General features: G+C 41.3%; 1 long non-coding RNA gene across 1 annotated transcript in view; it reads left to right on the forward strand.

Annotated features, from left to right (window-relative positions):
* The first annotated feature begins 235 nt into the window (after positions 1 to 235).
* The window catches only part of LOC116088370, a 31,653-nt gene continuing 16,759 nt past the window's right edge, over positions 236 to 15,129 (forward strand). Inside the window, exons 1-2 of the long non-coding RNA XR_004117873.1 lie at positions 236 to 4,923; positions 9,990 to 10,188. This is a non-coding gene — a long non-coding RNA (uncharacterized LOC116088370). The remainder of the gene's footprint in view (positions 4,924 to 9,989; positions 10,189 to 15,129) is intronic.

Consider the following 15,129-nt stretch of genomic DNA (forward strand, 5'->3'; position numbering starts at 1 on the left):
GTGCTACTTAAAAAGGGGGGGAGGGGGATAAGCAAGCCAGTAAGCAGAATTCAGAATTCCTCCTTAGCCCTGCTTCTGTTCCTGACCCCAGGTTCCTACCTTCTGTACGTACCCCGACTTTCCTACATAATTAACTACAAACTGTTAGATGAAATAAACCCTTTCATCTGCAGTTGCTTATTTGTCATGGGGTTTTATCACAGCATTAAAAAAAAATCCCAACTAAGACAGTATATTCTGGAGAAGGCTACCACTTGACACTAAATGGGTGACTCCTGAAGGTCGTTGTGCCTAATGATCCTGACAGCTTTTAGAAGCATCACAAAGGAACTGGGGAGATGTATGAAGGTTAAGAGCACTTATTCTTGTAGAGGACTGGGGTTCAGATCCTGTCACTCACATGGTAGCTCACAGCTATCAGTAACTTAAGTTTCAGAGGATCCAAGGACCTCTTCTGACAACTGGGGGCAGTAGGCACATGGAGCACATGCAAGCATAATACTCAAACTTAAAACACTCAAATTTTAAAATATTTATCCAGCTGCCATTATTTAGAAAGAAAAAAAAGAAAGAGTATCTCAAATATTTTAAGAAGAATTCTGAGTAAAAAAGATACAGTTTCCCCATCCCTGCTGTAAATGAAATGTGTGAGAGTTGACCTAAAACTTCGCCTATGCTGACTTTGATCCAAGTGAATAAAGAGTGTCTCTATTCGTTTGAATTAGAATTATGACAGAGCAAATATTAAAAAGGGTAAATGGCCGGGCGGTGGTGGCACACGCCTTTAATCCCAGCACTTGGGAGGCAGAGGCAGGTGGATTTCTGAGTTCGAGGCCAGCCTGGTCTACAGAGTGAGTTCCAGGACAGCCAGTGCTATACAGAGAAACCCTGTCTCAAAAAACCAAAAAATAAAAAAAATAAAAAGGGTAAATGAAGAACAATGTTCCCTCAAAAGAAAATGTTAGAATAACTGCAGAATAATCCCATGAGAATGGCAGGACGCCTTCAGTGTCTCCAATAAGAGCAGGCCAGGTGTTTCCATGACTGACCGTCACATTTTATGCCATTTTATATGCATTTTTTTAGAAGTTTATGAAATAAATTGTAAAAGTTACCACTGAAATCCAAGTACTGTAATCTTATAAAATTGATTATTCTTTTTAAATTGATAATATACTTGTTTACAAATTAAGATACATTTCTGATCTGCTTGTTCTTGGGATTATCTTCCATTAAATCACTTCTATTGGCAAAAAAAAAAAAAAGAGACAATGATGGATGGGTGGATGAATAGATAGATAGATAGATAGATAGATCAATAGATAGATAGGTTGGATGGGTGTATGTTAGGTTACCTTTCCCAGAAGCAGGCATTGGATGACCAAAATTTGCACCCCAAGGCAGGAACCAGAGCACCAGATCTTGTCCTCAGACTGCTGGTGGATAAAGATAGAAGACCTTACAAGCTTCGTTAATGACCTGAGGAAGGTCCAAGTCTGAAGAGCCAGTGGACTTGTATGAAGCACATGTCCTTCTCGGGTACTGAAGGAATTGCTCACTTCAGAATCCACCACGGTACAAGCCCAAGTTATGCCCTTACTTGTGCAGCTTCCAGAACGTTCCCAAGCTGCCTCTGTGGCCGATAGATCACTGGTGCAGCCCTGCATACCTCATGGCAACAATTTAGTGGCAGCCTTACACATTTGATGAGGCTAACTGCTTTGTATGCTTTCTATAATGTGTACAGGGATTAGAACCATTGTCTAGCTTATTAAATGGTTTTAATAAAAAAGAAAAAAATAAGTCTGCCTACTAAATTTTACCTAATTGAAATGATAATGGGTGGCAAGTGCTTTGGAATTCCAGTAAAAAAAGCAGCAGAGTAGTAATGGAGTCATGACACAGAAGTAATGAAACTAAAGAGTTTGCATAATCAGACTCTCAGTGTCCACATACGACCGTCGAAATCACTAAGCCTACTGCAGTGTGTTGTTGTGGGTGTTATAGTCAGAAGTACAACCTTTGCCAAAAGCTTTTGGAGCTTGTCACTATGCATGGTCTGCCTGTGTCACATGGGCCTGAAGTTGTCAGTTCTACAAAGTCTTCAGGCTGGCTGCTCATCCTCAACCCCAGATGGAGATTGTGGCACTGATTACAAAGTTATCTAGAAACCATGTCAAGAAATAAGAAGTGATTTTAGTTTATACTTCTAAATATCAGATATTCTACCATGACTGTGAATTATTCAAGCAAAAAAAAAAAAATACATGAAAGAGCTGGCTTCATTTGGTTTTAAATGACATGGAACCAGATAGGTTAAATAACTACAGGTGCTCTTGTATAGTGGAAAATTGTCCGATCTGCACCAGACTTAGATTTCCTGGTAGAATTAGAAAATAATTTTATGTATAGTCATAATTTAAACCCAAACACTAGTTAAAACAATTACTAATTTGAGACTGAAATGGCGTCTATTAATAGCAGATTCCATGTTGTGGAGCACTGAACTCATAACCCAGATGATGGAGAAAAGTAAGCCCGGACCTGCTTCCTTCTTCTTCTTTCTTTTCCCCGTGAACTCCAGGTCTTGTTGAGAGACCCCGTGCTTACCAACCTCTACAGATTGGATCACATGTTTACTACAGTGATTCTCGCTTACTCTGTCAATACAAACAGTTGGAATGAAGTTCCACAAAGATGGGGCCGTTGTTGTTGTTGATTGATGTCACCTAAACAGAGAAATGTTTTGTGCGATTGTTAATATTGATGAATGAATTGATAGGGGAGAAGAGAACAGTGTACTTTTAAGAATCATTGTGTCTGAGAAGGTCTGTGTTGCTCTTGAGAAAGAATGTCACCACCATGTCTCAAGTAGCATAGTTGAGTTTTGCTTTGTTTGTTTCTAACAATTTCTAGATAATGTTCTGTATTGGTTACTCTTCTCATTATGACAAAAGATCTGCAAACGCAACATAACAGAGCTTGAAAGATGGCTGAGTTGATGAAGTACTGCCTGAGCAAACATGAGGACGGGAGTTCATCTCCAGCACCCATGTAAAATGCTAACTGCTGGTAACCTCAGCACTTGGGGGAAATAGATACAGACAGGTAGATCAATGGCCTGCTGGCCAGGAAGTCTTTCCAATGGTGAACTCCAGGTCTTGTTGAGAGACCCTATCTCAGAAAGTAAGGCTGAGACCCAAAGTGATGGGCACCCAATGTCAACCTCTGGCCTCTGTATGCACATGCATAGGTGTATGTACATGTACACTCATACACCAGTGTACACACACACACACACACACACACACACAGGTCAACTTAAGGAAACAGTGTTTATTTTGACTTCTACTTTGAAAGAATCGTGTCCGTCATGGTAAGGAAGTCTGGGCAAGACCATGGATCACATTTTACCCATAGTCAGGAGTTTGATGCTGGTGCGCAGCTCAGGAGATGGTGCCCTCCCCATGTAGGTTCAGTCTTCCTCAGCAGTTAAGTTGCTCTAGAAATACCCTCAAAGACGCACCAAAAAGAGGATCTTTGTGGTGATTCTAAACTCCAATCCAGCAGACACTCTAGATCCAATATTACAAACTTATCAACTTGATACTCAGACACATCATTTTAAATCATAACATCCCATCCCAAACCCCTAAGATCCCATCTTCATTTCATGATATAGAATACATATATCCCATCTCTAAAAGTCCCTGTAGTCTTTAACAGTCCCAACACTTTTAACCTTGAATCCCTATAAACCAAACTATATACTTCCAATATAAAATTGCACAGACGAAGCATCCTAATTCCAAACTGAGAAAGTAATAAAGGGAAAAATACCACATCACGCATCTAGACTGTATGATGAGATTATCTGAGCCCCAATAGCTTTGGACAGCCCTTCCTCATCTAGCTTATCCATGCATAGCACCTGGGACCTCTCTTAGGGGCCAGCTCCAATATATGCCTTCCCACTGTGGGCATTCATGGGTCCAGCATCTATAACCTCCTGGGGTCTCCAAGGTAACTTAGATTTCACCTTTGTTGCTTTACACAATGGCTTTTCAGGGTCATCTTTAAAAAAGATTCCAATCCTGCCATGCATTCCCTGGACTCAGCAACTTCCTTGCTGCAAGCCTCCATGAGCTCGTTCCTCTTGCATGTGTGAAAAACTAGCAGCAGGTAGATGGCTCTGCTGTGTTCTGACACTCCAGACACAGTTTGGCTCCCTCCATCACAGCTACAATGACCTCTGCTTCTGGGCAGCTGCTCCTAGGAAAACACTTCCTAGGCTGTTCTTCTCCAGGAAGAAACCCTTTCACTGACGTCTCACTTCAGTCCTCCATCCTACAAATGAATTTTCAGTTTTGAAAGTTGGAGCCTTAATGGATATATGTTACTCAAATTTACTTTCAAAATAAATTGCATCTATAGCAGATCTACTCTTAAGATAATCCATTAACTCATTAAGCCAGAAATGGAATCATCAATTTATGAGGGCACATTCCCCCAAGATCCAAATACTCTCCTGCCATCTCTCAATAGCTCTCTATAGGTATTAAGTTTCACATGAATTTTGGTAGAGGGATTCAAATACATAGAACTTATCTTTCATGACTAAATAATATTTTTCACCCCTAAGTTTCTGATCATTAAAGCTTCATGATAACAATTACTTTCTCAGGAAGTAACCTGATTATTCTTGAATCTTCTTGAATGTTGGCCTAAATGTTCTTAACCCCCACTAAATGGATTACTAAGCGCTAAAACTGGAGTCCTCTCCCTCCTCTTCATGTTACTATGGAGACATGACCTTCTCATTCTTTCTCAGACAGAATCTCCTCAGTAGCAGTGGTCTCCAAGGAAGGTTTTGATTGGGTGAAGCATGTTGCTGGGAGTCATCTGGAGGAGCTAGCATGGGCAGTATGTGTCTTTGTCAACCTGGGCTCTTGGGAGGGCACTTCATCAGGACCATAGTCTTGATTGACATAAAGACCACACAAGTAAACATCTCCAAGTTCCCAGGCCAAACCCCTCCAGGAGAATGTGGTGAGCAGGCCAGAATGCTAAGTAGTAACACACTGACTTCTATAGGCCGAGGTCTCTCTCCTGACAGATTATGACCATGATCAGATATATAATTTCTGGGTTCTTTTTCTGATTACCCAGTACTTGCTCACATGGTAATGTTTGAGCACCATCTGACTGTAGGGTTCTCTCCAATCCATGAACTTCCTTAGTGGAGGCTTTATAATTTCCCAGCAGAACTTGGGAGTTCCCTTTTTAAAAATTTTTATTAGATATTTTCTTTATTTACATTTCAAATGTTATCCCCTTTCCTGGTTTCCCCTCCAAAAACCCCCTATCCCATCCCCCTTCCCCCTGCTCACCAACCGACTCACTCCCCTTCCCTGTCCTGGCATTCCCCTACACTGGGACATCAAGCCTTCTCAGGACCAAGGGCCTTTCCTCCCATTGATGTCCAACAAGGCCATCCTCTGCTACATATGCAGCTGGAGCTATGGGTCCTTCCATGTGTACTCTTTGGTTGGTGGTTTAGTCCCTGGGATCTATGGTGGTACTGGTTGGTTCATATTGTTGATCCTCCTATGGGGCTGCAAGCTCCTCCAGTTCTTTCTCTAACTCCTCCACTGGGGTCCTTATGCTCAGTCCAATGGTTGGCTGAAAGCATCCACCTCGGTATTTGTCAGGCACTGGCAGAACTCTCAGGTGACAGCTATATTAGGCTCCTGTCAGCAAGCACTTGTTGGCATCCACAATAGTGTCTGGGTTTGGTAACTGTATATGAGATGGATCCCCAGATGGGGCAGTCTCTAGATGGTCTTTCCTTCAGTTTCTGCTCCACACTTTGTCTTTGTATCTCCTCCCATGGGTATTTTGTTCCCCATTCTAAGAAGGACCGAAGTATCCATACTTTGGTCTTCCTTCTTCTTGAGCTTCATTTGGACTGTGAATTATATCTTGTGTATTCTGAGGAGGCTAATATCCACTTATCAGTGAGTATATACCATGTGTGTTCTTTTGTGATTGGGTTACCTCACTCAGGATGATATTTTCTGGTTCCATCCATTTGCCTAAGAATTTCATGAATTCATTTTTTTTAATAGCTGAGTAGTATTCCATTGTGTAAATGTACCACATTTTTTTTTATCCATTCCTCTGTTGAGGGACATCTGGGTTCTTTCCAGGTTCTAGCTATTATAAATAAGGCTACTATGAACATAGTGGAACATGTGTCCTTATTACATGTTGGAGCATCTTCTGGGTATATGCCCTTCTAAGGTAACTCCAGGCTGTAGAGTACTTCAGAATACATGACATCTATATGATGCTCCATGGAAAAGGAAACACATTGTTCCCAGTACAGTTAATTCTTTCCTTTCTGCTCCCACAGATGCTTGAGTCTTTAGGCTCGTCAGATAGAAGTCAAAAGCTGTTCTTCTTCCCAAGTTCCAGGAGATACCATGCCCACACCACCATGTGATCCTCCTAAAATATAAGTCACTCTGCTTTAGGCAAGAGAAAGTACTCCTACCAGGTGTGTCATAGATCAAGAACACTTGCCCATTGTTCTGTACCTAACTTTCTCCCTCTCACTCCAAAACTGACTCACAGATCTCATAGGCCGTGCTGGCAGACTCCAGAGTATCTGTACTTTTTGATCTAGAATATGGCAGCCATTGTAGTACCTCAGGACATGAGCCTTACCACTCCCTTTCTCAGCCTTGGTGACCCTTGCCACTATCAAGACCCAGGAAAGCCCAAACTGTGTGTCCCATCATACCAGTGAATCTTTAAGTCTCTATGTAAGCTCATACTTATCTGTGAATGGATGACAGGAGATGTGTGAGAGTTCCTGATCTTATGAATGAATGCAGGACAGGTAGAAAGAAGAAAATAAGGGAAAAAAAGAACATATTTTTCTGAGATCCCATTCCCTTTACACCTTGAATTTTAATCCTAGCACACTGAAGAAACTAGTATCCCAAGAAATGGACTGGGATCAAACTAACGGGTATAAACTAATTATGGTAAGTCCATCTGGAATCTAAGCAAGAAGTCTGTAGAATAGCAAGTGGGGCTCACCCAGTGTCAATGGAAATCACTGGATAAAGCTAATTAGGTGTGGATCCACACCACTAATAAGTGGGGTGAAGCTGGAAACATCAATTATTCATGCTAGTGTCCTGATGTAGAGCCCTCAGGTTGAATCATAGAGCTTTGTCTGTTGAGTGTCCTAACTCTGTAGGGATTCCAGGATAGCCAAACCAATCCTGGACAATAAAAGAACTTTGGGAAGAATCACCATCCCTGACCTTAAGCTCTACTACAGAGCAATAGTGATAAAAACTGCATAGTATTGGTACGGAGACAAATGTGATCAATGGAATCGAATCGAAGACCCAGAAATAAGCCCATACACCTATGGACACTTAATTTTTGATAAAGAAGCCAAAACCACACAATAGAAAAATTAAAAGCATCTTCAACGAATGATGCTAGACTAACTGGATGTCTAGCATCCAGAAGTAGATGAATGAAAGAAGAATGAAAATAGACCCACATTTATCACCCTGCACAAAATTCAAGTCCAGGTGGATCAAGGGCCTCAACATAAAGCCCGATCCATTAAGTCTCCTAGAAGAGACAGTGGGGCACTCTCAAGTGCTTTGGTACAGGAGACAGTTTCCTGAACAGAGCACCAATTGTTGTTGGCTCAGTCTCTAAAACCAACAGTTGATAAAACGTCAAAGCTTCTGTAAGGCAGAGGACACTGACAATAAGACAAATCAGCAGGCTACAGTTTGGAAAAGGGTCTTCACCAACCCTTTATCTGATAGAGGGCTAATATCCATATTTTACAAAGAACTCAAGAAGTTAGATACAAACAACCCAATTAAAATATGAGGTACAAAGCAAAAAGAATTCTCAACAGGGGAATCTTAAATAGCCTAGAAGCACTTAAAGAAATGCTCAAAATCCTCAGTCATCAGGGAAAGCAAAGCAAAACATCTCTTGAGGTTCCATCTTACACCCATCAGAATGACTAAGATTAAAAACTCAAGAGATAGCACATGCTGTCAAGGATGTGGAGCAAGGGGAACATGTTTTCTTCATTGCTGGTGGGATTGCAACCTTGTACAACCACTTTAGAAGTCAATTTGGCAGTTTCTCAGAAAACTCGGCACTCCTCAGCATATACCCAAAAGATGTTCCAACATCCCACAAAGACACTTGTTCAACTATGTTCATAGCAGCTTTATTCATAAAAGCCAGAAACTAGAAACAACCTAGATGTCCCTCAACTGAAGAATGGATCAAGAAAATATGGTACATCTACATAATGGAATGCTATTCAGCTATTAAAAACAAACACATCATAAATTTTGCAGGCAAATGGATGGAACTTGAGAAAAATCATCCTGAGTGAGATAATCTAGTCCCAAAAGGAGATGCATGGTATGTACTCACTTATAAGTGGATATTAGCCATTAAATGCAGGTATCATGTTATACTCCATAGACCCAAAGAAGCTAACCAAGAAGGAAAGCCCAAGCGAGGAAGCTTGAACCTCACTTAGAAGGGAGGATAAAATAGTTATAAGAGGCAGATGGAGAGAGGGAACTGGGAGGGAAAGGGAATGGGGAAGGGGGGTTCAGGATCAGGTGTGGGGAAGGACAGGAGAGATGGCTAGATGGCCATGAAAAATTAATGGAAATCTGCAACTGATGGAGGTGAGGAGGTCAGGGGCATTTCCAGGATGAGACAGAGACCTGGGAGAAGGGAGATGCCCAAGGATCAATGGGAATGAGCTTAACTGTGACTCACTACATTGGGGATATGGAACCTGAAGAGGCTACCTCCTGTAGCCAGCCATGTAAGAGCTCCAAAGGAAAAATAGAGACATCAACCTCACAAAACTTTCAACCCAAAATGTATCCTGTCTATAAGAAATATAGAGATTGAAGATAGAGTAGAGACTGAGGGAATAACCAACCAATAACTGGCACAACTTGAGACCCATACAATGGTCAAGCACCAATCCCTAACACTATTAATGATACTCTATTATGCTAGCAGACAGGAGCATACTGTCCTCTGATAGGCTGACTTACCCAGCAGCTGACTCAGACAGACACAGACACCCACAGCCAAACAGTGGATGGAGCTTGGGGACTCTTGTGGTAGAATAGGAGGAAGGTTTTTTGGGCCCTGAAGGGGATAGGAACTCCACAGCAAGACCAATGGAGCCAACTAACCTGGACCCTTGGGGAGCTCAGAGTCTGAACCACCAACCAAAGAACATACACGGGCTGGACCTATGCCTCTCCACACACATGTAGCAGATGTCAGCTTGGTCTTCGTGTGGGTCCCAAACAACTACAACGGGGGCTATCTCAAAAACTGTTGCCTATATGTAGGAAATGTTCTTCTAGCTGGGCTGCCTTGTCTGGCCTCAGTGGGAGAGGAAGCGCCTAGGCTTGAAGTGCCAGGGTGGACAGATACCCATTCAGAGGAGAAGGGGGAAGGAGTAACTGGGAAGGATGCAGTGAGCAGGATGTAAAGTGAATAAGTAAAAAGTTAAAATTAAAAAAAACTGTAGTGATTCAAAACCTTCCATTTTCTTTCTTTCTTTCTTTCTTTCTTTCTTTCTTTCTTTTTTTTTTTGTTTGTTTTTTTTTCGAGACAGGGTTTCTCTGTGTAGTCCTGGCTGTCCTGGAACTCACTCTGTAGACCAGGCTGGCCTCGAACTCAGAAATCTGCCTGCCTCTGCCTCCCAAGTGCTGCGCCACCACCACCCGGCTCCATTTTCAATCAAAGTATATGAAGACCTGAGGTCGCATCTTGCAAGATGGTATTGTTGAAGAGACATTGCTTTAGTACCTCAGACAAAAACCTTGGCTTTGCTCCTCTCAACACTCCATCCTTTATCTGGGCATTGTTTTAAAAAAATTTTTTTTTCTTAGAAAGAAGCTGGTGCCACCTCAAGCTCAGGATCAAAACATGCTACAGGGCAATGTGCCTGTAGTGCATTCAAGTAATAACTTGATCGGAAACACCAACACTGGAAAATGGATTTAAACATTCCCCCTGGGAGTCTGAGCTTTGACCCGAGAAGACGCTTGGCTATCCTAATCCACTCCTAATTTTTTATTTTAATATCAGGTAAGTCTCTACATGTGACACCAATAGAAAGAAAAGTCAATGTGTGGATGTGTTCCACTGGGTTAAGCCATTACACCATGAGAAGACCTTTTAAATCACTCTTAGATTTCAAGACTCTGGGAGTTTTGCCTGAACACCCACTGAAAATTTACAACAACTTCCTATTTAAGACCTTTTCTTTTCAGTTTCCAACACCCACAGAACATTAGTCCAGGCAAAAGGCAGGATCCATTTCTCCTTACTCAGCATTGTCCTTCCTCAGCCACAGGCACCAGGCTACAACCCTAGGGATTCCTTCCTGGGAACAGACTTTCACAAAGACTGCTCTCATAGCTGGGTCTCTCTGTCCCTAGAAGTCCCCTGGTGGAGTCACTTGGCTGGAACCTAAGCTACAGCAAAGTATAGTGACACAAAAGAGCTACTGTGTGAGCTGTAAGTCAGTAGGAGGCGGTGGGGCCCGAGGCTGACTCACCAAGTGCATCTGCTTGGTTTTCTTGGGCCTGAGTTGGCAGAGTTTCCTGGGTTGCCATGGGTGGAACTCCCTGGGTGCCATGGGCCTCATTCCACTGACCTGTGTCTCCCAAGTGCTGGGATTAAAGGCATGCACCACTACTGCCTGGCACATTTCGACCTTTTAATTATTATACACCAGTTATAATATATAATACTGGGGTTTACTGTGTATGGTTATTGGGGAATATGCTGTGTTTGTTTGTTTGAGGGACTGGATCTAGTGCCTTACACATTCCAGTTAAGAATTCTAACACTGGACCAGAATCCCCAAGAGCTCCTGGGGACTGGACCACCAACCAAAGAGTACACATGGAAGGACCCATGGCTTTGGCCGCATATATGGCAGAGGATGGCATTGTTAGACATCAGTGAGAGGAGAGGCCCTTGGGCCTGAGGGTGCTTGATGCCCTAGTGTAGGAGAATGCCAGGGTGGGAAGATGGGAGCGGGTGGGTTGGTGGGGGAGCATCCTCATAGAGGCAAGGGAGGGGGTGGTATAGGGAGTTTCTGGAGGGGAGACCTGGAAAGGGGAAAACATTTTAAATATAAATAAAGAAAAAATCCAATTAAAAAAAAGAATTCTAACATGGAACTAAATCTCCAGGCCAAGAATAGAAATTGATGCAACTTCTTTCAGGAACAAATGGACAATATCTATTAAAATTTTTATTATTTTTTATGATATTGATATTTTGCCAGTATCTAAGTCTGTGTACCATGTGTGTGTCTGGCATCTATGAAGGCCAGAGGGGCAATCATAGAACTGGAATTACAGACAGTTGTAAGCTGCTAGGTGGGTGCTGGAAATCAAATCCAAGTCCTCTGGAAGAACAGCCAGTGCCATTAGCCACTGAGCCATTGTTCCAGCCCCATTTGGACAAACCATATTATAATAGAGATGAAAAAATTCTACTGCTAAACACACAAGAAAATTCTATACATAGAGAGATGATGGATAGGTAGATAGTATGTAGATGATAGATAGATAGATAGATGATAGATAGATAGATAGATAGATAGATAGATGTATATACGTATCCACAATAATATCTGCTCTCTCTATCCCTAGGTTCCCGCCATAGATTGAAAAGTAATTGGATTTGTTTTGTTTTGTTTTGGAGGGGAAACTGGGAAAGGAGAAATCATATGGCATGTAAATAAAGAAAATATCTAATATTTTAAAAAAGTAATTGGAAAGGATCCTGTTTGTACTAAACATGTACACATCTTTTTTTTCTTATCATTCCCTAAACAAAAGAATATAAGAACTATTTATCAATCACTTACATTGCATTGTGGGTTAAAAGTAATCCAGAGAAACTTTAAAATTTGTAATTGAGAATATAAATGCATACGTTATATGCAAACACCATGCCATTTTAAATAAGGTATTTGCATACCTATGTGTTTTAGTAACCACACAGGATTACTGACCACACTCCTTCATGGATACTGAGGGTCAACTGTATACATAATCCCATAATGTATTATTTTCAACATACATATATGTTGAAACATGTATTTATATATATATATATATATATATATATATATATATGGACTTTTATCATCTATACATAGCATAGCAAACCTATATGAATACACAGACTATAAAAGACAAATGCGTCATAGTGATACTGCTTAGATTATATTGCAAATGTTAAGAACAACTAAATGCTCCCCAACAACACAGTATTTAAGTAAAATATGGTGTGATCCACAGTCATTATAAGTAACAAAGCTGTGAGAGTGTGTAGGAATTAGCCATTGACTGAAATTTCTCAGAAAAGTTATAGGTAGCACATGATTATCCATATGAATGCAAAACCAAGCAGAGCAGGTTTGCATACACTAAGGTCACCTATATGTGGACATCTGTCTAATTAAAGAACACAAAACGAATTCAAGGACTGACAGCAAAGTCAAAAGCTACCCTGAATAAAGGAAAGAAGCTATGGCCACAGAGAAGGCCCTCCATACCTGACTGTTCAGGTGATGTCTCCTTGCTTAGAGTGATGTGAAAACTTATTTTTGAAAATAGTTCTCAACTGTGAGATACAACATACAAATACAAAACACATAGGCTAATCTTTATATGTATCTGTGTAGTACGTTATGTTTTCAAGTTGGTGTTCATGTGTGTTCACATGTATGCAAACACAAATGGAAGCCAGAGATCAAAAAGGCTCTTTCCCTCGATTTTTGAGGCATACTTTCTCATTGGACGTGTAGTTCATATACACGTGGTCTGGCCACTGAGTTCTGAGATCTTTCTGCCTCGAAGCCCACAGTGCTAGGGTTCCAGGTGCAAATTGTCAAGCATGACTTTGAGGTCAATGTTGGAGGTTTGAACTCAGGTCATCACACATGTACTATCAGCACCTAGCTGACTGAGCTAGCTCTCCAACCCCCACTGGACATGTTTGTAAAACAAATACCCACAAAACACCACCCAAACCGATAAAAAGACTGCAGACGCGTGTCCAGCTGTGCCATATGGACCATGAAAAGCTACACGAGGGTGAGAATAACCATGCACAGCTCAGCACACAGTCGTATACTTAGAACATCACGATTTTTTTCCTGTGCTTTGTTCTATTGTTTTTGGTAATTTAATTGCACAGTTCCAGAGTGTAGGATTTTAAAGTAGCAACATGTTATAATGTCAAAAGTTTGGACACACCTGAGAATAATGCTGAGGCCCCAGAACCCATTACCTGTAATTTTTTTTTCCCTTTGAAACAGTTCTTCTTCACAGACAGGACCATTATTCTCACTTAGAAAAAGCTCGTTCTGAACTCTGTCCACTGCTTCAACTCCTGTGGAAGATGCTTGAGCAGCATAGTTTGCTTTAGCCTGAATTAAAGCTCTGTTTAGGTGAAAACTACACTCTCCTATTTTGTATTCAGCTTTCCCTTTCCATTGTCTGTCGATAAAAAGGAAAAGCAATGTTTGTGCCTCCACTTCACTCATTCTTATTACCAAGTAATAAATCCATTGTGTTAACAGATAAAATGTATTTATCCACTCCCAATAAGTCTTTTCTGAATAGTGTATACTATTATCCAAATATTAATGAGTTGCCTAACCCCAAGAAGTTGTCTGATTAAAAAGAAAGAAAGAAAGAAGAAAGAAAAACCTACTGATAAAAAACAAAACACGAAAGTGGAGAATGTTTGTTTCATTTTTACTTCAAGTTTTAGTTCAGATATAGGAAGTGACACTGTGAGCGACCTAGCTTCCACACCCATGTTCTGTGGAGCAATAGCCCTGGCTCTGCTTTAGCAGACACCAGAACCTCCATAACATAGATTAATCCAAGATTCTGAGCATATCCCTGGAGTGTCTGGATGAAGCCCAGGGAGTCTCATTTCTAGTGGAAACGGAATTTGGAGGGTCGCACAGCCTTTGGCAGAAGCTGACAAACTTCCTGAACTTGAAGCATCAAATAACTAATAACCAAGTGCTTGTTAATTTCTGAATCAGAAAATCCCTTTCAAGAATCCTGACCTAGAAGCCTGCTGGGATCAAGCAATGCTCTTCTCTGTGTATAATGCAATCAGGGCCAAGCTAAGCAGGATTTCACTGAGACAATGAGTTGACCTATTGCACTCCATTTCTGAAGCTGTGACTATATCATCTCAAAGGGTAATGCATGCAAAACATGAGCTCATTTACCCTTGAGATGTCAGTAACCACTGTGTCTTCAGCTCCACATATTACAGGAAAAGCTGTTATTGTAATCTAGAGTCCTTATTTTAATATGCTGTAGTCATCTCAAGACATATTCAGGTCTAAGTAGACTGATGGCAGTGTAGGTCACAGATGGCCACATAAGTCCTCCACAGTGCTTTCTCAGCCATCAGCAGTTGCAGGTGCTTTGTAATATAAAGCTACTCCATGCATTGGGTACCAGGTATTAGGAAATGCATGTCAGCCACTGAAACTACATATGAGGCCACATAACCTCTTCATCTGTCAAGTTTTTGTAGAAGCCTTGGTGATAGAAAGTCTAATGTTTAAGAACATATAACAAGGTTCTGAAGAGATGTCTAAGCCATTAAAAGTACCGGTTATTCTTCTAGAGGACCCAGGTTCAGGTCCCAGCTCTCATAAGGTAGCTCACAATGATCTCTAATTCCAGTTCTAAGGGGTCAGATGCCTCTTCAAGTACCAAGTATGTATGTGTTACATAAATATGCATGCATACAAAACACCAGTGCATAAATACATAAAATGATATTAAGAAGGAAGAGGCGGAAGAAAAGGAGAAGAAAGAGGAGGATGAGGAAGAGGAGAAGGAGGACAAGGAGAAGGAGGAGGAGGAGGAAGAGGAGGACAAGGAGAAGGAGGAGGAGGAGGACAAGGAGAAAGAGGAGGAGGAGGACAAGGAGAAAAAGAAGAAGGAGGAGGAGGAGGAGGAGGAGGAG

This window comes from Mastomys coucha, unplaced genomic scaffold (genome assembly GCF_008632895.1).
Source record: "Mastomys coucha isolate ucsf_1 unplaced genomic scaffold, UCSF_Mcou_1 pScaffold14, whole genome shotgun sequence".
In the NCBI taxonomy this organism is placed as follows: Eukaryota; Metazoa; Chordata; class Mammalia; order Rodentia; family Muridae; genus Mastomys; species Mastomys coucha.